The sequence below is a fragment of the Lissotriton vulgaris genome, chromosome 5 (genome assembly GCF_964263255.1).
Source record: "Lissotriton vulgaris chromosome 5, aLisVul1.2, whole genome shotgun sequence".
Classification (NCBI taxonomy): Eukaryota; Metazoa; Chordata; class Amphibia; order Caudata; family Salamandridae; genus Lissotriton; species Lissotriton vulgaris.
Window position 1 is genome coordinate 1,498,826,549 of NC_141693.1, and position 27,832 is coordinate 1,498,854,380.

The following is a 27,832-nucleotide window of genomic DNA, read 5'->3' on the forward strand; positions in this document are numbered from 1 at the left end:
AGTCTATACCACTCTTGAGCGCCTTCGACAGCAAGCTGCTGACCAGAAAAAGGGAGATGTCAGTGGCTACCACAAGGTCTATTGAGAGGAGCGACTCCTGTACAATAACACCAAAGTCTCCAAACCTGGTGCCACCAGAAGAGCGGTAGTGCCTCAACTGTATAGGGAGTTCTTGCTCACTTTAGGCCATGACATCCCCCTAGCTGGGCACCTAGCCCAGACCAAAACTTGGGAAAGGCTTGTCAGCTATCTCTACTGGCCCCATATGTCCAAAAAAATGAAGGCCAGCTCCCATGTCACCTGTCAAGCCAGTAGCAAAACAGGTGGACATCCAAAGCCCCCCTTAATTCTACTACCATTGGTTGGGGTTCCCTTTAAAAGGATTGGTGTTGACATAGTGGGCCCACTGAAACCGCCCCCAGCCTCAGGAAACAAATTCATACTGGTAGTAGCAGATCATGCTACCAGGTATCCGGAAGCAATTCCCTTAGGACTACTACAGCTTCTGCAGTAGCCAAGGCCCTCGTTGGTGTCTTCACCACGCTAGGGTTTCCTAAGGAGATTGTGATAGCACAGGTACCAACTTCATGTCTGCATACCTGAAGCAAATGTGGGATGAGTGTGGGGTGAACTACAAATTCACAACACCATACCACCCACAAATCAATGCTCATTGAGAAATATAACAGGACATTGAAGGGCATGATGTCCTCTTGCCAAGCCTGCTCTTTGCTTACAGGGATGTGCCTCAGAAGGGTGGTAGGGGTTTCCCTCTTTGAACTTCTGTTTGGTCATCCTATGAGGACACAACTTGCACTTGTAAAAGAAGGTTGGGAGAGACCTCTCCATGAACCTAAGCAAGATGTACAGGACTATGTGCGAGCCCTTTATTTCAGGATGTGTGAGTACATCGAAAAGGCATTTAAAAATCTTGAGGCCAACTAACAGCTCCAGAAACTGTGCTTTGACCAAAAAAGCAGCACTGGCGAAGTTCCAACCAGGGCAACAGATGTGGGTTTTGGAGCCTGTGGCACCAAGGGCCCTCCAGGACAAATAGAATGGCCCTTACCCTATGCTAGAGAGAAAAAGGGAGGTCACCTACTCGGTAGACCTGGGCACTACAGGTGTCAGGAACTAGCAAGGCGCCTACCTAAACTGTTAAACTACATCTCCCAGAAGTCCTGGTAGTGGGAGTGGCGCTATAAATAGAGGGGCGGGACCACCTGACATTGCTCGTGATTTTGTGCTATCTGTGGTTAACGTGAATCGGAGTCCTTAGTTTTTGGCAGCGCTTCCTGTTCTTATCCTGGAGGTACCGAAGAGCTGTATATTTCTGGTGTCTGCGGCGAAGGAGAGAGGTTGCGCCTTTGTTTAAGCAAACGAACAGCCGTTCAGAATGCGGCCGGCGTTCTGGGATTGCAAGCAGAGCAAGCGGAGCGAGTACAATTTTGGTGTCTGCGGCGAAGGAGAGAGGTCGCTCCTTTGATTTAGTAAACCACCCTCCGTTCAGACAGCGGCCGGAGTTCTTGAATCCCATGCTGAGTAAGCGGAGCGAGGTCGCCTTCGTTTGGGAGGATTGCAATTCCAGGACTTTGGGCTGATAAAAAATACCGGCGAGAAACGCAGACCGTGAGTAAAAGCAGAGTTGGGACTCGAAACAAATCCTGATAGTTTAAAGGCAGCGCGTGGTGTTAACGCGTGTCCTTGGGAATTCTGTTAAGTACTTGTGAGATTCTTTTGGAAAGAGCCATTGTTTATTGAACTTGCACGGCTGTGCAGGATTTCTTGTTTCTGGTCAGTGGTAGAACGGAGCGTAGTGGGAGGACTTTTCTACACGCTACCGTTCAGAAGAAGGTCACTAGTGTCCTGTTCTTTAAGTGCCAAAGCGGAAGGTAGTGGGGCCCTACACCTTGCCGTATTTGGAGAACTGAATCCTACTGGAATCTTGTGGAGTATATTATTTCAGAGCGGAGGACAGTGGTTGGATGCTACGTCTTACCGTGTTTGCATTGGAACTTTTATTGTTGGTCCTTTAAAGAAAACTTTTTTGCTTTACACTTCTTCTTGATTTACACTTGGGGAATGCGGTGTGTCAGGAAAGCAACATAAGGATATCACTATAATACAAGGAGGGGTAGGTTTAAAACTGATACCATAAAATACCAGGGGAACTTCTTTCTGTTGCCAGAGTATAACCTGTTTTCTTGTGTTCTTTAGGGACCAGAGGTACTGATATCCGTGAAATGTTATAAAGGGGAAAGGTGGAGAACAATTCACTCACAAAGGTGAACATGGCTGACTTATTAGCGAGAATACAATGAGAGTAGGTTGAGTAGTGAATAACGTTAACCTGTGTGTTCCGTTCTTGTCTTTCAGCTGTCCCTTCCCTGCAGTCCCCTTCCGTCCCCTCCTTGTTCTGTTTTTCCCTCGCCCTATCCCTCGAACACCCTGTGTGTATATTTCAGTGTTGGTGTGGTCGGGAGGTGGAGCCCTATGTGCTACAATCGAATCCTGCAGCGTGGAGCCTGACAGAATCACGAGCCCACGAATTGCATTCTGCCTGGTCCGGTTGTTGTACATAAGGCCACCTTGGAGGACGTGATGCGGGCTTTGGTCCTGGTTCAACAGGAGTTGGCATCATCCAAGACCGAGGCTGCTGTACTTAAAGACAGGGTAGAGCAGTTATCCAAGAATCCTTTTTCCGCTAGTCCCTCTCAAATACAAGTTACAGTTCCTCCCCCTATTCCGTTGGCTACCCCAGAAAGGTATGCAGGTGATCCGCGTAAAACACAGGTGTTTTTGACTCAGGTGATGCTCCATTTCTCTTGTAAACCGGCTTCCTTCCCCACTAATCACTCAAGGGTTGCCTTTGCTATTTCGTATTTGGTGGGGGATGCCGCTAACTGGGCAGTACCTCTGATAAAGAGAGACGATGCTATCTTGTCTAATTGTACAGCATTCAAGAACGAATTCGAAAAGGTTTTTGACAGGAGGGCCACAAACTTCAGTGCCGATAAAGAGTTGTTGACTTTGCGTCAGGGTAGAAGTGATTTAATAACGTACCTAACAACTTTTAATCGATTGGTGGCTGAAACTGAATGGCCAGAGGGAAAAAGAATGTCTTTGTATTATCAGGGATTAAGGGATGAATTAAAAGATGGGGTGGCGCATACAGATCCCCAACCCACTACGTGTGTGGACATGGTGAATCTGGTTTTAAGGCTGGAAGGTAGACTGACTGAGCGGAGTGGAGATAGAAGAAACTGGGACAGGGGCCACAACCGTATAGTGAGTACCCCTCCTGGAGCTATAGAGACAGCGGAGGAAGGGTCAGAACCTATGGAAATAGGAGCTCTTAGACCCCCTCTGTCCAATGATGAGAAAGAAAGCAGAAGAGTACTAGGCCTTTGTATGTACTGTGGCAAAAAAGGGCATTACGTGCGTGAATGCCCTTCTAAGCCCAAGAACCCCTCTAGTTGGAATAAGAATAAAAGAATAGCTGTTTCCACTATGGGAAGGGAGACAGACAACTTGTTAGCACCTTCATCCCGAGAGAAAGAGATACCTGATTGGAGACTCACTTCCCTATCTTCACCTGGGATAGGAGTGAACGAGTCACACCTGGTTCTTAACATGTCCTTAGAGTGTGAGCAGAAAATTCATCAAGTCAGGGTTATGTTGGACACAGGAGCCACAGGTAATTTTATTGATAATGGGTTAGTGTCTCGCTTAGCTATACCCAGAGTACCTAGAGATATACCAGAGGAGGTTTTGGCAGTAGATGCACAGCCTATAAAATCAGGTCTAATAGTTGAGAAAACAGCTGAGGTAGTGTTGTCTATAGATGTGTCAGAAGGGAGACATGTGGAAAAGATAACGTTGAACATTATAGAAGCTCCTCAATATGAAATCATATTGGGGATGCCGTGGTTTACGTACCACAACCCTTCTATAGACTGGAAAACCCGAACAGTGCATTTTTTGTCTGGGCATTGTCAGGAACATCTGGTGTCTTATGCATCCTCATCTTTAGCGGTAGTCGCATGTCAGTTCAGGGTGGCCACATTGGCAAAGAAAGAGGTGGTCACCGTCCGCACTGGGTTGGGAAGTCAGAAGACAGACACATTAACCCGACAGACACTGCCAATCAAGGAGGGAGTGGACGATAAACAGTCTATCATTCCTAAAGGGAAGGTTAATTGCATGATGAGGGCGGAGAGGTCCAGTGAGAATGCGTGGCATAGTTCCACTGGAATGTTCCCCTTCCTAGCTAATTCCGGAATTGACGCCATCACATTGCCGGTTGGTATTCCTGTTGATCTCCATTTTCAGCCATTTGTTAAGGAAAAGGTATTAATACTGAAGAGGGTTCACAAGGGGGTGCAGGTATGTTTGAACAAGGTCCAGGAGGAGTACATGCAAGGGGTGGTTTGTTCCGAGGTGCCTGCTCCTGGGGAGGTGCGGACTTTTCATCGAAGGTTTCCTGCTAAGCCTGGTCCTAGGAGGCGCTAGGGACGGGGACATACTGTCAGGAACTAGCAAGGCGCCTACCTAAACTGTTAAACTACATCTCCCAGAAGTCCTGGTAGTGGAAGTGGCGCTATAAATAGAGGGGCGGGACCACCTGACATTGCTCGTGCTTTTGTGCTATCTGTGGTTAACGTGAATCGGAGTCCTTAGTTTTTGGCAGCGCTTCCTGTTCTTATCCTGGAGGTACCGAAGAGCTGTATATTTCTGGTGTCTGCGGCGAAGGAGAGAGGTCGCGCCTTTGTTTAAGCAAACGAACAGCCGTTCAGAATGCGGCCGGCGTTCTGGGATTGCAAGCAGAGCAAGCGGAGCGAGTACAATTTTGGTGTCTGCGGCGAAGGAGAGAGGTCGCTCCTTTGATTTAGTAAACCACCCTCCGTTCAGACAGCGGCCGGAGTTCTTGAATCCCATGCTGAGTAAGCGGAGCGAGGTCGCCTTCGTTTGGGAGGATTGCAATTCCAGGACTTTGGGCTGATAAAAAATACCGGCGAGAAACGCAGACCGTGAGTAAAAGCAGAGTTGGGACTCAAAACAAATCCCGATAGTTTAAAGGCAGCGCGTGGTGTTAACGCGTGTCCTTGGGAATTCTGTTAAGTACTTGTGAGATTCTTTTGGAAAGAGCCATTGTTTATTGAACTTGCACGGCTGTGCAGGATTTCTTGTTTCTGGTCAGTGGTAGAACGGAGCGTAGTGGGAGGACTTTTCTACACGCTACCGTTCAGAAGAAGGTCACTAGTGTCCTGTTCTTTAAGTGCCAAAGCGGAAGGTAGTGGGGCCCTACACCTTGCCGTATTTGGAGAACTGAATCCTACCGGAATCTTGTGGAGTATATTATTTCAGAGCGGAGGACAGTGGTTGGATGCTACGTCTTACCGTGTTTGCATTGGAACTTTTATTGTTGGTCCTTTAAAGAAAACTTTTTTGCTTTACACTTCTTCTTGATTTACACTTGGGGAATGCGGTGTGTCAGGAAAGCAACATAAGGATATCACTATAATACAAGGAGGGGTAGGTTTAAAACTGATACCATAAAATACCAGGGGAACTTCTTTCTGTTGCCAGAGTATAACCTGTTTTCTTGTGTTCTTTAGGGACCAGAGGTACTGATATCCGTGAAATGTTATAAAGGGGAAAGGTGGAGAACAATTCACTCACAAAGGTGAGCATGGCTGACTTATTAGCGAGAATACAATGAGAGTAGGTTGAGTAGTGAATAACGTTAACCTGTGTGTTCCTTTCTTGTCTTTCAGCTGTCCCTTCCCTGCAGTCCCCTTCCGTCCCCTCCTTGTTCTGTTTTTCCCTCGCCCTATCCCTCGAACACACTGTGTGTATATTTCAGTGTGTTGGTGTGGTCGGGAGGTGGAGCCCTATGTGCTACAATCGAATCCTGCAGCGTGGAGCCTGACAACAGGCACCCCAGGTACCCTCCGAATAAAATACATTGTTTGGTATACCTGTAGGTATTTTTACTATCACTCATCTGGTTCCCTGCATGACCAGTATTTGCTTTACAATAGAACTCCCATTACATCTATGGTTGAGTCCGCCCGGGTAGCACCATCTTACCCGGGTGTAGATAGGTGCCTATGATGAGGGAGGTCCTGATAAGTGAGTGAGGCGTCTTTGGATACCCCATCGACCAAAGATTAAGCGGAGGGAGACTATCATATCCTAGTAGAATTCTATTTCTTCTCCATTTTTTATAGAAAAAAGGCCTGAATTCCTAACGTGAATTCATATGGCAGCGGTTGCTTATATGTGATAAGACAAAAAACACAGTCAACATGGCACACTTCCATGAGTGCCATGCCCACCAACACTGCCTGTGGCATGGGTAAGTCACCCCTTTAGCAGGCCTCACACCCCTAAAGGCAGGGCACACCAAATCCAGGCGAGGGAATATTTGCAAGAGCAATATGCCCTATTCACGGACATTGCAAGTGCAGTGAAGCAATTTTGAGTAAATGAGCTGGGAGTTTGTCAACACGAACTCCACTGCTCCATGATGGCTTTACTGAAGTCGGGAACATTTGGTATCAAATTCCCCAGCACATTAAACCCACACTAATGGCAGTGTTGGATTCAATGAAAAATGCACACAGAGGGAATCTTAGAGATGCCCCCCGGAAAAACAACCAACTCTGGTGTGGTTTCTGTTTGGCTCCCAGTGATCTGTCACCACCAGACAGATTTCTGGGTAGAGAGTCCTCCGCTCTCTGGGGCCATGATCAAAGCACATCCTGAGCAGAGGTGTCATGCCTTGCCCCACAGTATGGGATGGGTCCTCGAAGATGGAGCTTCAAAGGCCTGCCACCTTTGTTAGCTACCCTCAGCCTTTTGCTGTTATCAGCAACTGGCTCACACCAGTCTGACCCAATTTTTCGGTGTGAGAAACAGTGGGAAAACCTAGCCAGGAAGGAAGGTGTGCCCATATTTGCCAACTCTTCCCCTCAGGTGGGGCAGGCGAGGTGAGGCACACATCTCATTCTCCACCATCTTGTAGATGGGGGATCCCTCAAATCAGGAATAGGATTATGCCCCCCTACTAGTGGAGTGTGGCATACTAGGGTGTGTAGACACCCCAAAGAAGGGACCCATTGGTCCCAACCTGGCCACCCCTGTAACACCCCTAAATCTGGGATTTTGGGCCACCCATGAACCATGCCTCTTTAAATTCGATGTGACAAGAAGAAGAAGGACCTAAGAGCCATGCTGCAGAAGAGAAGGACAACAACAACTGCTTTGGGCCCCACCCTACTGGCCTGTCTCCTGCTCCAAACCCCTGAGAGCTGAAACCAGCTTGTCCTGCAGCCAGGAACCCTGGGGACCTGCCCTTCCTTCTAAAAGAACTCTTATCTCCTGTGGACACTGGATTTGTCCAACCTAAGTGAGGACCCCAGATCCAGCCGGATCCGCGAGTACTCACCACTCTGCATCCAACACCCACGGTCCAAGTGGCCCAACACCTCAGCGAGGTCCCCACAACGATCCTGACCTGAGTGGCAGTGTTGGGCAACCTCCATTGACCTTCTCGACGCCTGAAACCTAATCTGGAAGGGTCCCCCCAACCGCGACCAGAACCGGTGAGAAGAATCCAGCATGAAAGGATACCCTTGCACCCGCAGCTCCTAGGTCCAGAGGTGCCCGACCAACTATGTTCTGGTATCCAGAAACCCTTCATCTTCAAACTCCAGTCATTAGTTTCCTTCATCCAGTCTTCTGGCTCCAGCCTACAGTCCCTTTCCGTGTCCGACGCCCTCCATTGAAAAGCATTGGGCTCCCAACACCTTCTGAGCACCCTGTACCTGGCCGTCACTGAGCTGCTGGTGGTGTGGACTTGGTGCCCACCTGGGACCCACTTTACCCTGACCTTAACCCTAGGACCATGGCTCCTGAGACTGCGTGGCCTGCCCTTGAGTAATCTCCAACCAAGGTGCTCCTAGCCCAATTGGCACACATTTGTACCCTGCACTTTGCACCCGCCCGTCTTAGTCCACTGGTGGTGCCTCTTGAGTGTCAACCTGAACCTTGGAAAACTTTTGTTCTACCCCCCAAAATTCCAATCCTATTGCCTTCACAAGAATTAACCTGCTTACACATGTCCTGTGCTGTATCAACTGTGTTAGGAGTGTGTTTCTTGCAAAAGTAGAAAAGTTATCTAAAAGACATTGAAGAATAATCAAAAAGTAATTACAAACATTTTTTAACAGTTTACACATCATTTTCTCACTTCAAAAAAGTAATCTGAATGTTTCTACAAAAACCAGTGTTCACTGTATTTTGAAAAGTCACATTGCAACAAGGGTTTAACTTACCTGCTACTAAATAAATCTTGGTTCTATAAATTAAACAGCAAAATAACGATGCAAACAATTGGTCTGGATTAAGTCTTTGAGTGTGTGATATCATTTCTTGCCTGAGTGTGTACAACAAATGTTTAACACTACCCTCTGATAAGCCAGACTGCTCAACCACACTAGCACAAAAGAGAGTGCGGTATTATCTACTTTAGCCTCTGCGATACCTCTGGGGATACACTGGACTCTGTGCACACTATACCCTACATTGTTATAGTATATACAGCGCAGCTTCCTACAGCTTTCTACCCACTCTTTTTACAGGGTGGACACTGTCTACCGTCACGAAGTTATGCCCCACAGAAATATACTAAACTCGTCCTGGGGACACATTGAGCAGCTTTGAAAAATGGTAAGTGTGTTCTCCACAGAAATTCACATCAGTTTTTCAAGATTAATATCCATTCTTTCCAGATCGTGGTATGGAGGACAGAGACATTTTAATTGCAGTGAAGTTTCTTTATTTTTATTCATAGAACAAGGACAGCCGACACGTGTTTCGCCCCCTCTTGGCGATTTGCGCCGGGGCTTTCTCAAGGCTGTTGAAGAGGATAAGAGAGAATATTTTAGTTGTGTGGTATGAGAGCTAAAGGTTCACATCTCTTATTCAGAACCAATCACTATTCATCATTCTTTTGCTTAAACTGAGATAAGAGAACAAGATATGTGGGTGAACATACGATACTCACCTACACTGCATAAGCTGTCAAAAGTTGACATTCTGTTCAGCAGGTATCTACACCTCTTATAAATGGCGCCCGTTTTATCGAGCTGAATGGGATACCGTTTTGAAAAAATCCCGTAGTTAAATACCTCTTTTTCTTTTGCTCAAACTTAACTGCTGTTACACATTTAAAATTAGCACAGTGTCTTTTTTCGCACGTTAATTTACTCCTTTAACCACAATAATAAATAACAATCCTAAACGTAGATTAATCAAAGGTTAACCCGCTCTTGAGCTTACCACTTCCGGGTCGGTCCCTTTAATTACCATGTTCCCGCGGCTGTGGGAAGCGCTGGGATTCAACCCAAGAACCACCATGTCGGAAGGACTTTAGGAGCAGGGGCATCAGCCTAAAAAGTAAGTTTCTTGTGTATGCCGTCCAAATTGTTTTATGCAATTTCTGCAATCACGGATGTATACCATCCCCCTCTTTCTGGGACGGAAGCGTCCAAATTACCGTATACTCGAACAACACGCCGACACATTTGGCGTGTACAACTGTTTCAATTACAGCTGCACGCCGTCCCGTTTTTCCGCGTGTCGCCAGCACATTAAATTGCTCACGTTTCCTGCTCATTTTTCGTATAATCTTAACACTACGAGCTGCACTGCTACCCATCAACTATAGATTATCTATACAAACAGACGCACTTATCTGGGTGACACTGCCTTTTAAAAGCAACCTATATGTTTGTACAGAAATGTGGCGCAGCATTTACTACATGTCTATTTGACTATGCCACAATAACAGCAAGTTAACGAACTCAGTAATACCTGTACCGCCATGTAAATAATGCCCGTTTTTTGATAAATCAACAAATACAGGAATGACTTTCCTTTTTACAACAATGCTAAAACAATGTAATGAATATGTGTAGATCGGCTACTATTTTTTAATCATGTGTCTTTTGAATATAGGAACTAAGCAAACTCCTTTTAATAGAGGCTACTCATGACTTTGTTACATGCACGTTATAACCTAATGTTAGTTACTAGGACCATCACTAGCTTGAACTATTTGCCAATATATGATCCTTTTGATGGCAGTCCTCGTGATGCAGGGACAATAGCCATGTTTAAACTTACTGAATAATAGACACTACTCCCAATGGGTTAGATAAACTTTATGATTTATAGTAACCAGTTTGTAAGATAGCACGAACTCTGCTATTCACTTCTGCATTTTTTGTAATGTAGATAGATGTTTTTATATATTGCAAGCTTGTTTGTACTTCTCACAATGTTTTATCTAACATGCTATGCGAAAGACCGACTGTCAAAACAATTGTATTTATGAATTGTTCTGTTTGAATTGACAGAAAATGTTTTATCTTTGAAGAATTATATTTTCGCATTTGGGACACTGTAAATATATGGAAACCACAACCGTTTACGTGAATAAGCCAACCTAGGTATTATGATTGTATTCCATTTACCACTGTACCTTTCTCTACCAACTTATCATTTTCTGTTCTGGTACTTTGGGACCTTTTTTTCTGGATTGAAAAACTGAATATCGTGATACCTTTCCCTACGCTTACTAGATCTTGCCGTCCTTCTAAAAAAACTCTAAAAAAACACTAATATTGCTTCCTTCTGAATTCTCTTCTGCGCGGTTCTGGAACAACTTAAATCACTGCATTTGACTTAAGAATCACCACTTTTCTTTGAGCATGTAGATAAGGCTTTTTTTCGCTATGACACCACAAAATCACCCTAACCACTTCCTCACACTAGGTGTTTTCTCTGTTCCTCTTGGGGTCAACTGCTCTCATACCACACAACTAAAATATTCTCTCTTATCCTCTTCAACAGCCTTGAGAAAGCCCCGGCGCAAATCGCCAAGAGGGGGCGAAACACGTGTTGGCTGTCCTTGTTCTATGAATAAAAATAAAGAAACTTCACTGCAATTAAAATGTCTCTGTCCTCCATACCACAATCTGGAAAGAATGGATATTAATCTTGAAAAACTGATGTGAATTTCTGTGGAGAACACACTTACCACTTTTCAAAACTGTCTCCTTACTTGAAGCCCAAGAGGTCCAGAGCTTCGAGTGTGTCTCCACCCACCCATCAATACTACTTATTCAAGTGTTGTTCAAGCCTTGAAATCCTTGGACCTTTGCTACCCCATTCACACATTGAGCAGCACCTGCATGTTGTCTGCTTTCATTCCGAGCAACAATGTGTAGGAGGTGTTATTTTAAAGGCTGAAGTTAAGGGTCCATTAGTCCTCCTTTCAATTGAGTATCCAGACTGGGAACTATCTTAAACCACACACCTACCTGCAAACGCAATTGAGGGGAAACAAAGTCTCACAGCTAATTATTTGACAGGTACTTAAGAGAAGCATGCTTTTGACTTTGTTCAGTCCCTCTTTATAACACATGTGCTTCCACTGTAAGAATTCCAGATGTATTGGTCTCTCTCAGTATTTACTCAAGTAACAATTTAACCCGTTACCTGCGCTGAACGTTCCGCGCTAGTGCAGAATGTTCTAGTGCGCGGGCGGGGCTGCGACGTCTAATGGACATGCGCAGTACTACCGAGGTAGTGCACGCGATGTCCGTTGGATGTCGCCAGCAGCAATGGGGTTAAATGCCACTATTTTGTTTTATTTATTTTATAGTGCGACTCATCCCAATCCAGTGTGTGGGAGCAATTTACATTAGGTACACATTATACATTAACAATAAATATTATGTGTGTAAACCAATTTACAAGATATGTTACATAAGACAGTGAGGGTTACAAGGTGTTGGAGTCAGATGTTCTTCGTAGCTCACTGTGCTCTAGAATAAGAATAACAAATTATAAATAGCAAGTAACAAAAGGATCTCTGTGTTAAAAGCAGTAACCCACTTACCCATCTACATATAATAACAATTGTCAACTTTGTATCACATGATGTGCTTTGCAGGAAACATTAACCCTCTATGCTACTTTAATTCAAAACTGGAACTAGAAAAAACACAGATCTCTGCAGCAAGTGTCTTAACAGCAACATATATTTTAAAATGCAGACTTTGCAACCAATTAGGCAGAACATATTTACTCCCACATTTCTCCTTGCTGTCAAATTCTTTGTGGTGGAGTTAAAGAACAATATATATATATATATATATATATATATATATATATATATATATATATATATATATATATATATATATATATATATATATATATATATATATATATATATATATATATATATATATATATATATATATATATATATATTCTTCCCACCACCGCTGGTTAGGAGAAAAGCTGGCGTGGGCGGTCCTGTTGCAGCCACCAGCTGGCTGTGTAAATTCGTTCCGCAACGCATCAAAGATTATGATGAAGACAGGACACCCAGAGCTGCAATTGTACAGGAGTTTATTTGGCAGATGACAAAAGTTCCACGACACGTTTCGCCATTACGGCTTGGTCACGCTCGTCTCGTGGCGTTGGTTGCCATTATTTAAACACCACACCCTAGTGCATATGATAACATCACGTAAGAAATGTGTCGGCCATCTTGTAACATGTGAAATTACTATTCAGTTATACATTGACTGGTGTTCTAATCCGCAATATGCCTGTTTTGTATATCAGTTGGGTCACAAAACATAAGACGGTCAAATTCAAATAATAATCTGCCACAGTATCAAATTGGTCAAAATATTACAAAATATTTACAGTGCGGTGCAAAGTAATAAACATTGTCGTCTTTCCACAGTTTTGATAATCATCGCTATGCTACATTCATAATCATGACGAGCAGAACTAAAATATCGCTCAACAAGAGAACATCGTATTATTCAAAGTTGCATTCCATTTGACTCGTCAGTAGTAGTCATGTTGCTATGGAAACATGCCACGTGTCATAGCTACGGCAATGTTATGGTCTGGGCTGTACATGCAAACATAAGTAAATTGTCTTTGAGTCAATAACGCCCCAGTGGGCAAATTGAACCCCCATTGTCTTTGCACTATGGCGCCCCAGTGGGCAAAAGGGCTCAGTCCTTGAGTAATATAGTTTCATGAAAATTAAGTATTGCCCCAGTGAGTGTTCAACCTATGGTCTGAGTTCATGAAATCAGTAAGGGATAATTTCTTGTACAAAAAGGATTTCCATAGCTTGAACACATGCTAAGCTTGTATCAATTGTGTTCTCTTGTTGAATCAGGTGCTTTGTATATTACAATCATGCTTTGGGTCTAACCATTATATCATTATGCCTAAATGTTGTTGTGATCGCGCTAGCAAAGTGCAGCATAAACAAACAATGAGGTAAATACACAGCCACCAATCACGGGGCAGTTCATGGCACACATGAAGTGAGCGATATTTTAGTTCTGCTCGTCATGATTATGAATGTAGCATAGCGATGATTATCAAAACTGTGGAAAGACGACAATGTTTATTACTTTGCACCGCACTGTAAATATTTTGTAATATTTTGACCAATTTGATACTGTGGCAGATTATTATTTGAATTTGACCGTCTTATGTTTTGTGACCCAACTGATATACAAAACAGGCATATTGCGGATTAGAACACCAGTCAATGTATAACTGAATAGTAATTTCACATGTTACAAGATGGCCGACACATTTCTTACGTGATGTTATCATATGCACTAGGGTGTGGTGTTTAAATAATGGCAACCAACGCCACGAGACGAGCGTGACCAAGCCGTAATGGCGAAACGCGTCGTGGAACTTTTGTCATCTGCGAAATAAACTCCTGTACAATTGCAGCTCTGGGTCTCCTGTCTTCATCATAATCTTTGATGCGTTGCGGAACGAATATATATATATATATATATATATATATATATATATATATATATATATATATATATATATATATGCACAGATTTTGTGTCGAGTTTGAAGCACTTTTTAGCACAACTCCGATGAAAAATCTCATTTGTTAACCGTTGTAATGTGCTCAAATGTACTCATGATAGACCTACTAAATTTATGTGTGAGGTCCTAAGATCTGATGTCACTTCTTGTACTGTAACTTCCTGTGAGGTCATGGTTTGTGATGCCACTTCCTTTGATGCCATGCTCGCCGACACATGCTGTGATGTCTTGCGCCATTATGTCACTTACATACTGCCTAACTTGATTAGGCCTCCCACTTCTTTTTGTAGGGACTTGTGCTCTGGACACACAGCACATGGGAAAAAAAGAAAGAACGAGGGAGGGAAAAGGGAAACATGTAAATAGCTCAATGTCCCTGTTAGGCTTCTTCAACAGCAGAAAGTAACAGATGTGAATGCTTGAAATAACTAGAAAACATATAATCACTCTGAGTGCATTCCATATGGACATTTGTTGTCTCATTTACGACACTACAGAAGACGAACACCCATATGCTAAGCAGTCCTTGTCCTGATGCAGTCGTGAACTATCCAGCCAAACAGGACATGTGCTCTCCGAATGGAAAGACAAGTTACTCCTGATGTACTTAGGTCTTGTGAAGTCTCATCAGTAAGGTGCAGGTTAGGTTCCTATGGCACAGCAAAGAAGGAAGAGATGCCTGGGCATACCCACACCTCTTAAGGAGAGCCGCTTAGACAGTAAACAGGCGATGGAGGGCAATTCATGAACTTATCTGAACCAGTGTTAATTACCCTGTGTCAATTCCATACAATCGCCTTTTAGCTTGTTTGTGCCATTCCAGAAGAATGACAAACTACAAGCCAGCCTGCCATGCTCCATTAGGAACGGTCCTGCCAAGGTGTAGGCCACATCCCCAATGAACAAGAGCACAAGCAGCCCCACCTGGTTTTAACTTTGTTGAGCCTCAACAATGTGTGCCAGCTTGAGTGCCTATAGCACAGCAAGCAAATGACCCTTATCTGGGTAAACCCACAACACTTAGGGCAATTCTAACAGCAAATAAGTCATTGATTCCCTGGTAATTACACTGGGGGCATTACATAACACTGTTTGTTATCCTTGTCTGTGCCATTGCAGAACTGCACCAACCATGTGCAAATCAGACTTGGTCCAAAGCTGATGTGAACAGTTCTGCGTTAGCCCCTGCCCGCTGAATGGCAACACAACAACCATAGACTGGCTTCAGCCTTGTTGGGTCTCATCAGTGCAGCCCAGGGAGCCAGAGGGAAGGACTTGCTCCTTTGAAGCACTACAGGGAAGAGGAGAAGGGTGTAGACAGAGTTGCCAGGAGAAAGGAAGGGAATGGACGGGAAGGGAAGGGAGAGGGGACAGTATGTGTTTTCGGGCTGGTTGCTTGCATGACCTTTGTGATGTCTCCAGAGTGTTGAGGGGGGACCTAAGGATTAGCTTGGAACGCGCCACTGACTGACCCATGTTTTGGAATATGATCAACAGACTGCAAGAACCACCTCAGACAAGAATACATTACAGGAGGATTTGTAACCTTAAGAGAACTCTGCCTATCCCAATATCCACTATACTTAGGACACGGCATCCAATGCTGACACTTCCCATGATACCCAAGCCATTAAGATGTTTGAGCATGCGCGCTGCTCTTGCTTGCTTTGTACAATAAAGAAGTGACATTAAACGCTCTCCGGGCTGCCTGAGGCTCTTGCTAAACCCCGAATATATTCCGGCCAACACCCCGAGCCCCCAGTTTATCAACAGCCCTTCTCTTTGCTGTAAAGAACCAGCGCGCGCTCCTCTCTCACTTATGTAAATAGACACTTAGCGGCTTCTGATTACAAACAGGAGGAAACGAAAGGAGGTTGAGAAATTCACAATTGAACAAGCGCCTGAAACCACGTCCACCCACAGGGCAGTTTGCAAAATCCCCAGTCACGACGAGGGAAGCTGACTACCGCCCGCAGAGCATGACGGGTGCACAAAACATTTCTCAACACCAACTCTCAGAAGGGCATCTGAAACCTGCCGGTCAGTGTGCCCGGGTTCACTACCCAGAGGTTCGCGGCCTGTAGAGTCAGGTGACGAAACATGCAAACTGTGGTGAACACACCTCGCAAAACGTGACCAGCACCAACGAAAGGGCCCATTGCTAAATGTGTGCAAGTGGATACAGGTATAGGGCACTTGCACAACTATTTTGGGACCAGGTTTTATTTTTCATCATCAGACTTTGACACAGAGCAAGAGAGAATAAGCTGCGAGAAAGTTAGATGAAAAAAAGAAAGGAAAACAACGAAAAAGCGAGAAAGCAAGGATGCAAATAAGCACTGGCAAAGTCAACACATTTTAATACGAGAATAGGCCACAAAATAAAATTGAAAAAGAAAATGCAGCACCTAATCGTGGACGCTGTTATCCTCACAATAATTTTTATTACATTAAACATTAAGTCGCTTCCTAGTGATGTTTAGAAATAACATCCATTTCAGTTGTACCATGCATTTTATTATTATTCCTTGTGAAGGTGATACGAATATATCACCATCAAACCAAACTCTCAAATTGCAGACACAATGTTTTCTTGTCACTTAAACTTCACGAAGGAGATGGAAAATAAATTCTCGTCTAACGCAGCATCCAAAGTGCATGCAATCAAAATAGCCGGCTGTTAAAGTTCAAAATCAAAAAAATAATAAACTAAAGCACACTTTGAACCAACTTTGTCCCTGAAGAGAAATGAAATATTTTTAGGCAGACGGGAAGAATATGCACAGGCTTTGTGCAGTCGCTCAAAGTGAAGGGAGCCAAGGGTTAAAGTGTGCTGACACATTGCCCCATGCAGTATGCAGGAAGGAGGCGGAAGCAGAATGTGAATGACAGTTTAATAATAGTTTATCAGACCAAAGGATGAAGCCCTCTGAATAAAAGCCCCTCTCCCTATGCATGTTACATATGATTCTTTTTGGAAAAGCAATAGTCTGGCAAAACAGCTAAATCTGCCTCGAACTCAAAACCTACAGAACCTGCTGAGTGACAGGGCCGGACTGGCCATAGCGGCCATCAGGCGTTTCCCCGGAGGGGTCCGGTTTTGCAGTGGTGGGGGCCGGTTTTGTTACTAGGGGCCGGTTTAACAGCAGTGTTGAGATATCAGCCCCCAGTAGCAAAAGTAGCAGTGCTTCACACTTGCACCCCTCACCAGCCCCAAGGGGGCTGGGCTTACAAAATTGCCAGAGCTGCTTTGGGTTCCCAGCCCGGCCCTGCTGAGTGAGACAAGACGTGTTGGCGAGGAAAAAGAGGCACATGGCTCAATCAAAAGTAGTCTTCCTTAGTACACAGTTCGCTCCTAAGAAAAACTTTAAGCCCCTGAACATAACATTTTTTGTAAATTATTTTTTAAATCTTAAACACTGGCTGCTCTTTAGAAAATGACCTGAGCATAATGAGTGTAGTGCGCCGAGTCTTCTCCTGATGCTGTGGCACATGTAACATTGGCAAAAAGAACACTTGATGGACAGAATGCAGAAGAATGTCATACACTCACCCCAGTACAGAGATCTGGGCCTAAATCCATTGTTTTTTGCTCACCTTGCCATTCCAGATTGGACCCAACCATATGCAAATCAGTCTTGACCCTGCACCTAATGGGAACAGTCCAGCTCGAACTGCCAGGCCAGATCCTCCCTGGACTGGAAACAAGCATACTAAGACCAGTTTTGGGCTTTCAGCCCTCATTAGCCAGGACAGCTTGATTCCAGTGTCATGGAGAGCACAGCACCCACGACTGGGCATACCCGTCCCACCTGGGGTGACAAATGCAAAAAGAACAATTGATGGACAGAATGCAGAACAATGTCAAACATTCACCACAGTACAGCGATCTGGGCCTAATACCCTCATTTTTTTGCTCACCATGCCTTTTCAGTTTTGGACCCAGCCATATGCAAATCAGTCTTGACCCTGCTCCCAATGGGAACAGTCCAACCTGAACTGGCAGGCCAGGTCCTCCCTGGGCTGGAAAAAAGCATCTCAGGCTGGGCTGTTCCCATTAGGCACAGGGTCAAGACGGATTTGCATATAGCTGGGTCTAAACAGCGGTGGCAAAGTGAGCTAAAGAATGATGATGGATTTAACCCAGATCTGCGTCTGGGGGTGAGTGTCTGAAAAGTTTCCGCACTCCGTTCATCATCTCCTTGTGTTTGCTTTGTTCGCCCTAAGTTGGCAGGGTGAGCCCAGACTTTGGTACCTTCAAAAAGAACAAATTCAAAAAGAACAATTGATGGACAGAATGAAGAACAATGTCATACATTCACCCCAGTACAGAGATCTGGGCCTAAATCCATTTTTGCTCTTATGCCATTCCAGTTCGGACTCAGCCATATGCAAATCAATCTTGACCTTTGCCCACTGGGAACAGTACAGCCCGAATTGCCAGGCCAGGTCCTCCCTGGACTGGAAACAAGCATCCTAGGACCAGTTTGGGGGTTTCATCCCTCTTCAGCTTGACTCAAGTGGCATGGAGAGCACAGCACCCATGTCTGGGTATACCCGTCCAACTCGGGTGACAAATGCAAAAACAACAATTGATGGACAGAATGCAGAACAATGACATACATTCTCCCCAGTACAGAGATCTGGACCTAAATTTTGCTCAACATGCCATGATGATACCTGGCAGGAGAGACACCACGATCACCTGCCTGCTGTACCTCTGGTTGCCACTAGAGGTCACTGTTCTGCATAAGAGCTACTTGGTGATTTTACGCACACAAATGCACTTTTAGGTGCTACTGCTGGAGCTTTCCTTGCTGAGGACACCTGCTTTCTGGACCTGCCGTCCTGCTTGCTGAGGTCCACTGCCTGCTAAGGACTCCTGCCTGCTGAAGCCGCCTGCCTCCTCGAGCTCCTTGCCTGCTGAGGTCTGCCTTCTGGGGCTGCCTGACCAGCTGGAGCTGCCTGACTTGCTGGGGCTGCTTTGACTGCTGGAGCTGCCTGCCTGCTGTGGACTGCCTTCCTGCCTGTTGTGGACTGTCTGCTTGCTGTGGGCTACCTGCAGGAGCTGCCTGCCAGCTGGGGATCCCTGGCCAGCCTGAAGGAGACCCTGCCAGCCCCCCTGAGACACCCATAGTGCTGGAGCTAAGGTTCGGCCTGCATCCTCCACACACGTAAAGGGGGACTCGGTCTAATAGTCTTGAGGATTACCTACCTGCTCCCAGCTCCCTGAGGAATCCCTCTTTTTATGGGCACAGCACAGCAGAACAGCAAGATGAGCAGGCCACTGAATCCATGGTTCCACAACACAGCAAAGCTGCAGAGGAAGGTGGAATCAGATGGCTCAACACCACATCTAAGCAGGAAGATCTTCAATGAAGGATGGGTTTCGCAGCAGCAGAAATCTGCTGCATAATGTCGGATGCACCCAAAGGCAGCTACCTGCTTACGTTCATGTCTGAACAAATCTACTGATGGATTCAACCCAGATCTGTAACTGGCGGAGAGTGTAATTTCAGCGCTCCATTCATCATCTCCTTGTGTTTGCAGGTCCACTGGTAGCATTTGACTTACAGGCCCACACTCAGTGCACGTTACCAGGGGCTTAACAGTAAATCAAATATGCCAATCATGGAAACACCAATCCATAATACCAATTTACAACAGGAGCACTTAGACTGTAACACAGGACAGCAGTGAGAAAGTGCAAAGAGACTCTAAACCAGCAAAAACAGAGTCAAAACCAGGAGGTCAGAAAGTAAAAAGACTGATCTTTGGGTGATGGCAATTAACTGGATTAAGAAATTGTGGAAGATCTGCAATAAACAGATTAAAAAGTAAGAGGGTTAGCACATATCCTTGTTTGACGCCCTGTGATGTTGGGATTTTCCTGGACAAAAATGAGAGCCATCCACTAGCTTGATTCGGATCCAGTTGTTGGTATGCAACTGAATTATATGGTCTAAAAGTTTTGAGGGGATTACCCACTTTTTTAGTTTGACCCAGAGCGCCTCTTAAAATGCCACCTTGAAAGCAGCAGTGTAGCAGTGAGTACGAGGAAATTGCCTTGTCCATAAGAATTGATAAAGCTAGTAGATTAGTTAGTGTACCAGACTTTGCTGTGAAAACTGTTTTATTTTTTTGGGACAAGCCCATTCAGCTCCCCCTACTCTTTCAAGTCATCCAAGAGAAGGCTGGAATAATACTTAGCCTTGTTGTTGAGTAGCACGACCAGCCAGCAGTTACTAAGGTCTGATTGAGAGTACCCTTTGTGGATGGGATTGATTATTCCCCCGTCCACAAATCTGGTATGGTTGCGCTCTGCAAGCAATATTCAGAGCTTGGTTAACCATCTAACCCAAAACAGTGTTTAAAAGCGTCTGTGGTAAGGTGTTGGGCCCTGGGGCCCCATCTGTTCTTGCCTTAGATATTACCAAATAAAAACTGCTTGACAAAAGATGAAAACAAAATCAGAGCCGCACCACAGACATACAGACATATAACCAAATTAGAAAACAGACGTCATGGTATCATAATTAGATTGAAAGAGCATCTGTAAATGCAATGCATATGTTCCTCTTCCTCTTTATTAATGTTTGTTCTGTTCATAAAAAACATCAGCTAACGCGTTTTGTCCTTTTTAACATAGGACATCTTCAGTGCAATGTCATTGTAAAGCGCCAGACAAGCTTGCTAAGTGCACCATTAGATAAGGGCACTTTCCAATATATATGCCATCTGCTGGTCCTCAACATATAGAAAAAACACTCCAATCAGAAGATGAAGTCATTCAAGAAATCAAATGGACAAATAAAACAAGTGAAGGTCAACCACGTGGTGTGATAACCATGATTCAGCATTAAGCGTGCAGGTCCAATTGCGACTAGCACTCAATGGCTCTTTTCACCAAGACACACTTCTATTGCAGTGCACATGATTGGGTGGAGATTCACCACCATTGAGTGCTAGTCGCAATTGGGCCTGCACGCTTAATGCTGACACATGGTTATCACACCACGTGGTTGACCTACACTTTTTCATTTGTCCATTGGATTTCTTGAATGCTACCATGCTGCCAAGCAGTATTGAACTTGTCTTGAAGACAGGCATGGAACAGTTGCTATCCAGTATCTCTCTTTTCACACTGCCGCTCCAGATATCTGCCAGTGATCACAGAAGCCAGTAGCCAATGCAGGACAAGAAAAGAGCAGCTATGATGCTGCCAAGCACTATCAGAAAAGCACCAATTTGCTGTCAATTTAGTTTATATCTGTCATAGTGAGCATGCAGCTTTATCACACCAGCTATTCATGCAAAGAGATATGAAAACTATAATACATGTCACTATTAACCACCTTGATTTCCTACAGCCAAGTTCCTGCTGTTCATCCTATTGTCCTCTAATCCACTCTAGCAAGTATCAGTGAACAAACTATTCTTTGTACCTGCCAATTCAGAGGTCTGTAAATCGTATCTGTGGTACTGTCAGCCCATTCTTTACTTTATACTAGTTATGCATCAATTTACCCTCAAGTCAGTCTCGTCATAGGAGAATTCCACAATCACCACAAGAACCATGTGCTACCGGATGGAATTCTTGATGGGGACCAGGGAAACTTTTGGCATCTTTATATCTAACCAGTCATGCAGCTGTTTTACCACCCACTCAGTGCTCTCTTTTTCTCAAGGAACCCGAGCAGCAGCATCATAATATATTACATGTCTGTCAGCCTCTTGATTTCCTGCCATCAAAGTACTACTTGATACCCACTAGACTCTTCTTATCAGTTAAGCAGTATCAGAATACCAGCCAATATCTTCGTAATTGTGAGTAGCATCTGCCCAACTTACCTCTCTCTGAACGTGCTAATGGGAAACAAACATATTATTGATTAACACAAGTACTTTACCAGTGATGTGCAATATTTTCTGTAGAAGAAGGAAATGATAGTAAATCTGGAAAAGGCCAATGGCTCCACTGCTCCACAGCTGTGGAATTAAGTATACCATTGTCATCCATATTGCAAGACTGAGTAATACTCTTAGGAACAAATGACAAAGCAAACTTGTTTTGAACATTTTCCGGCAATCAACTTTCCTATTTTATAAATTATTTGATATTGATAGTAGCTGATTTCAACTTGGCGAACATAATTTCCATTGTTGTATACTATTTGAAAGGTTCTTAACTGATGCTGCATTATCTCAATCGTGTATCTGAAGATACTATCAGGAATTTGATAAAATGTTTTAAGAGTACTTCTTTTGTATCTGTAGAGGTATTCCAGTCTCTCTCTGTGACATAAGTAACCAAAAGTCATCTGCATCATCATGGACACCCACCCCCCATTTTCATTTTTTTTATTGTATTGCGATATTCCCACGGTACTCTTATATGTGGCACTCCATCGTACCATGGGTGTGAAAAACTGGTTTGTTGGTTGGAGGGGGTGAACCTTTCTCATGTAGTGGCCACAATCCTTGTCAGGCAGAACCGCAAAAGTCACTAATTTGACCTGTGCTTAAGCCTCTGATTGCTTGACACAAAAGCAATCAGGCTTAACTTAGAGGCACGGAGCAAAGACAGCATTGCAGATTATCAGCTATGTAGCACAAAGAGTAGGGCGGACATCGCTATAGCATGATGATAATGTTGGTGTCTGGAGCTTTGCTTTGCCAGTCACTGTGGACTGTCATTGCTGTACCGCAAAGTAGAGATCCCCTGTTGCTGGTGGTTGCTGTGTTAAAGACTGCAGGAATCGCTGTTAGCATGAGCTAAAAGCTATTTTGTCTTGGCAGCCATTTTAGTTAGCCATGTGCTTTCTCCCTGTTCCAGAGCCTTGCACATGCTCAAAAAGGCCTAGCTGGTAGAATGCACCTGCTCTTATTGTATAACTGTAAGGCTGTTCTCACTGATGTAAGGAGAAATGTCTCTCCTGCCACTCTGTTGACGAAGTGATTTTTATGTATCAATATATGTATTTGTGTGCACACTTGTACACTTGCACACTTGTACTGTCTCTTTTTGAGCCTTCATGCTAACTCAGTAATAAACTGGCCATAAAAGGCCCCTGTTCTCTGTACTCCTTAGACTATCTCCTACAGTGGCCTGAGGGTATTGTATGAAGCAGTGAGGTTAATAAATATTTCTTTTCATATTACAGTTCCTTGCCAATTTCTTCTTTGTTGGTTTAAGGACCAGACGCATCAGTGAACCCCTTAAAAGTTTTTTATTTCTACAAAATGGCGGCCGGACGTGGGGCTCATCGGTGAAGCGGCTATCCTAGGAAGTGGTCTTGATGGGAGACAGGAATCTACTGAGGAGGATAGGACAGGAATCTACTGAGGAGGTACCCTGCACACGGAGATTCTTTGTCTCTGCAGACCCATGTAGTTCTGGTTTCTATGATCTGGCTCTCCAGGTGTTAGCCGCTCCCGACTGAGATCCTCTTTGGCGTGAGTATTTTAAAACGATCGTTAGGTCACTCAAAACTTGGCAGTGGAGGCTGGAGATTTGTGCTTGGTAAGGTCATCAACATTTGTTTGCTTGTTGGGCCAAAAACGTGATTTACGTGATTTGTTTGGATATATGTAAATTGCAATTTATGCAGGCAGGTAATGAGGAGATTTTTCTCTAAACTGTGACAATTTGAACGGCACACATTGTGTTAAGTGGCACTCGGTGTATAATATTGTATATGCTAAAATATTTTTGGCAAGCCTGTTTCAAGAGCATATCGAAGAATGTGCTGCTTTCTCGGAGGTACCAATGTGAATCTTGAATGAACTCAGCCGGTTCCCCTAGAGGGGATACCTAAATAGGTAAAGATATATTAAAAAAGATACTTCTACATTGGTGACTGAGTACACCATGGAACTAAATATATACATAAAAAGGATCCTGATCTGCGCACTTAGTAACATTCATAAGTGATGGTATGCAGAGTGCTTTTTGAGTGTTCTGCCAGCCAAACTGGCAAATTTGGTGTATTTTGGCTTCTTGAACATGGAACAGTCTTTCGGCTGTTTTGGTGCAGTCTTCTGTTTTTTTTTTGTTTAATATATTTTATTTCTCCCCCCCTTTTTCTCAATATACACATTGTATTACATATCATACATTTGTACATTTGTACATTTTCCAATCAATTTTTAACATCCATAATTTTACATTGTCTGGTTTCAGATTTAACCAATACAAAATAACATAAAGCACAAATTAAGCAACCGGTAAAAAAAGAGTTTGATAGAACCTATATTACATATCATATTACGTTATCCTATAGTGCCATACTCTCTTTCCATTTCGCTATTGGTTCCCAGATTTTTAACCCTAGCCTTCTTCCCCTTTTCCCCTTACGTGCATATATTGCTTTCTCAAGGTTGTAGCTAGCTAATAAATTTGCCAGCCATATTTGCATTCCCGGGGGTATCTTATCTAACCATGCTCTTGCTATTGTCAGTCTCAGAACTGCAGTGGCCATAAACATAAATTCCTTGTGGTCAAGTCCGTCCTGATTGTCTCTCCCGAACAGAATCCTCATAGGTGACAATTTTATTTGTATACCAAGTGTATTACGAAGAAAATCTTCTACATTTTTAATCAAGGTATACAGCTGGGGGCAGGTAGCAAACATATGAATTATATCTGCGTCCCCTGCATTACATCGGGGGCAGGTGGTGCCAGTGGAGCCTCCCCACTTAGCTATTCTAGCGGGGGTGTGATACAATGAAAATAGAGTCTTGTAGTGCTGCGATTGCAGGGGACCCTTGGTGCAGTCTTCTGGACTAATTTTGAGAGCTCTTCATGTAAGTATGACTTACAATTAGTATTTACAAATGGTTTGGTTAGACTACAGTCTGTGAGCTGTCTCTTGTTTTTGTCCTAAGTGTGGATTTTTGGGTTGATTGTGTGTTTGAGTGTCTATGTGGTTTGTGGTTTGACATCGGTGGGACTTGTGTGAGTGAGTAGTGATTGCACTCTTTGTGTAAGAATGGCTAACCTTAAACGAGCTGTATTGTGTGTTATGAGTGTATGACCCCCTTCTTGAAAATGTCTGGAATGAGGTCAATTTGTTTGTTGCCATCATTCTGTTATGCAACATGTTTTTTAATTAATTACATTAAAAAAATCCAGAAAATGAATTATGTAACATATGCTAAATAGCTGCACGCTACCATTAAAATTGAAAAAGTAAGACACTATAGATGTGTGCAAATTACTACACTGGTAAAGATAAATTAGAATTCACATTCAATAGGAATAAAATAGGCCTCATAGGAAGAAAGAAAAAACGAAATTGTGTGCTTTACATAACTAGGACTCCATACAAAATGTTACAGCATTTATCCTTATATATTAATGTTAAAAAGGTATACACATCAACTGAGTGAATTGGTTATTGCTGAAATAAACACATTACAAAACGATAGATTTTGAATGGCTTGAAATGCCTGATTCTTAAATAGACTGTTACCGTGCTTCATTTCAGCATTAGAAAAAGAGCTTTCAAACAGCTGTGTTTAAGCTGTCTCAATGAGAAGAAGCTGTCTGACACAACAAATTGAAATTAAACTTTTCAAGACATTACAATACAGCAAAGGGTTTTTCTACTGAGAAAGGCGTGGAAATTGAAGCCTGCTGGTCAGAGCACAGCTGAGTCAATAACAAATGGCTATTACTGGTCACAAGCCACACAGGAAAACTGCTGGGTCAACTAGATCTTAAGTTAGTGCAAACATGGTATGAATGCGTGCATTATAGACCGCTGATTTTAAAAGTTAGAAAAGACAGTTTCATTATTTTGGATAACAGAGAAAAGATTAAAAGTAGGGATTTTCTTTCTTATTGCCTTTTTAATAAGCACATCAGTGGATATGATGGTATAATGATTACTGTCCTTTAAAAAGTGACGCAAACTTTTCATGTTTCAGTAAGGCTTCCGTGCTTAGTGTAATAAATAAATGCATTTAAAGATGAAAGGAAAGGAATGAGGCTTGCTTTTCATATGTGGAACCATCAAAAGGGTTGGTGATCAGTATTTTTAAAAAAATAAAAAATTTGAGTATATGACTTTTTTAAATTAATAATTGCACTGAATTCAATTTTTGTATCTTTATTAATCATACTGTGAATAATATATAACTCATAGCATCAAAGTTGAATTCAAGCAGCGCAATGGAAGAGTAAAATGAGAAATTTCACTTTACCAAGGCATACAAAAACTCATTTTATAAGGGTGTACCTTATACATTTCTGATTCCCCATTCCTGGGATATGTAGAGGAGACCCTGGGGGTCCCTAGTATGCCAACACATTGTAGGTTATTCATTTTTAAGAGCCCCTACCGCCTAAGTAGAATTTGGGCATAATTTACTTTTTCAAAGCAGTTTTTGCCACTCAGGGCAGTTTCCAACCTGATCTCAGGCTTCAGTAATGCAGACATGCAAGTATAGAACAAACAGCTGACCTCTATATTGCTTGACAGCACCCACACACTGCACATAAATGAAAATAAGTATAAAGAAACCGGCAGAAGTTTTTATCCTACCTTTTAATTATTGGCAAACAGGTACGGAACAGGACTGCCTTTCAGCTGTGAGTCTCCAGAGTTACTTTGAATTGGAAAAACCACATTGAAAAGCCTTGCACAAAAATACGACAGCTTGTAAGGATTAGAGGTTGAGTTCTGCATTTAGCAACCTAGCAGAGCTAAGGGTAGGTTTGCTTTGACACTGTGACCTCTGAAAAGATTCTGAAAGAAGAGATGACAGCGCAGAGAGAGAAAGAGAAGCTTTGCTTACAATTTTTGCAAAAGCAAGTTTTGCACAGTCATAGGAAGAGAAGGAAGCTCAGTAACGTATGTGGGCCCTGAGTAGAGCATAGCTCTGACATGTATATAAAAATAATGTTTTTAGTTTAAAGATTACTGTGTAAGGGCTACAATAAGGAGGCAATGAAATTCAGTTTGCATTCATACGCCCTCATGTTACACTAGTACAATTGCTAAAGGAATTGGTAGTTGGTTATTAATGTTTTTCAGCTAGCTCAATGTGCTATTTACCCCCGAAAAGTTTGTTTGTGCCCAGTTGCCACAAATAGGAATAGATAGTGTTGACAGAAGGTCACCTGTTTCAGGTTTCTTACTGTCGAAATGGGGAAGGAGGTTAGCTCCTCGGTTAATTAAGGGTAAGCAAATTCATGTTATCTCTCTATTTTTCGCACTCTCTTGAGCCTGTCTAAGCTGTCTAGGAAACGTCCATGAGACATTTAATTGGCTTTTCAGTAATGCTGTTTTGAAAAAATTGTTAGCATTAATAAAATAAATATAAAATACGCCATGTTACTGCCCATCCTGTCTGATGAAATTATGAAGGGATGAGTAGATGATGTTGCATAGTCCAGATCGTGAAAAGTAGAATGCATACGGTTCATAATGTCAGGAAAGATGCCCATGTGATCCTCAGCAAACATTTCTGAAGGAAAATATTGTTTTATAGGAGTTTCTTTGTCACAACATGTTTTGCTGGAGAAATGTATGCACCCACTATGTTGAGATTTTTATTAGCTATTTATGTAATAAGAATTCCTGTTAAATTAGCAGTTTTAAATTTTCTTGCTGCACCTATAACATGAAAGCATGACCTTAAGTGTAAAATGTAGGTGCTTTTATTAGGAGAAATCATTTTAGAAGCGTCTGCAGTCCTGTACAAGTAGTGAAAGGTTATGATTTATGAAACACAAGTTTGTTAAGACAAGAAGCACAAAAGAATGCTTGTTCTAAGAATTCCCTTTCTTGAGGTTCTTCAGATGAATAATATAGGAATACACAAATGTAAGGATTTAGAGTATGTCTGTATTGTT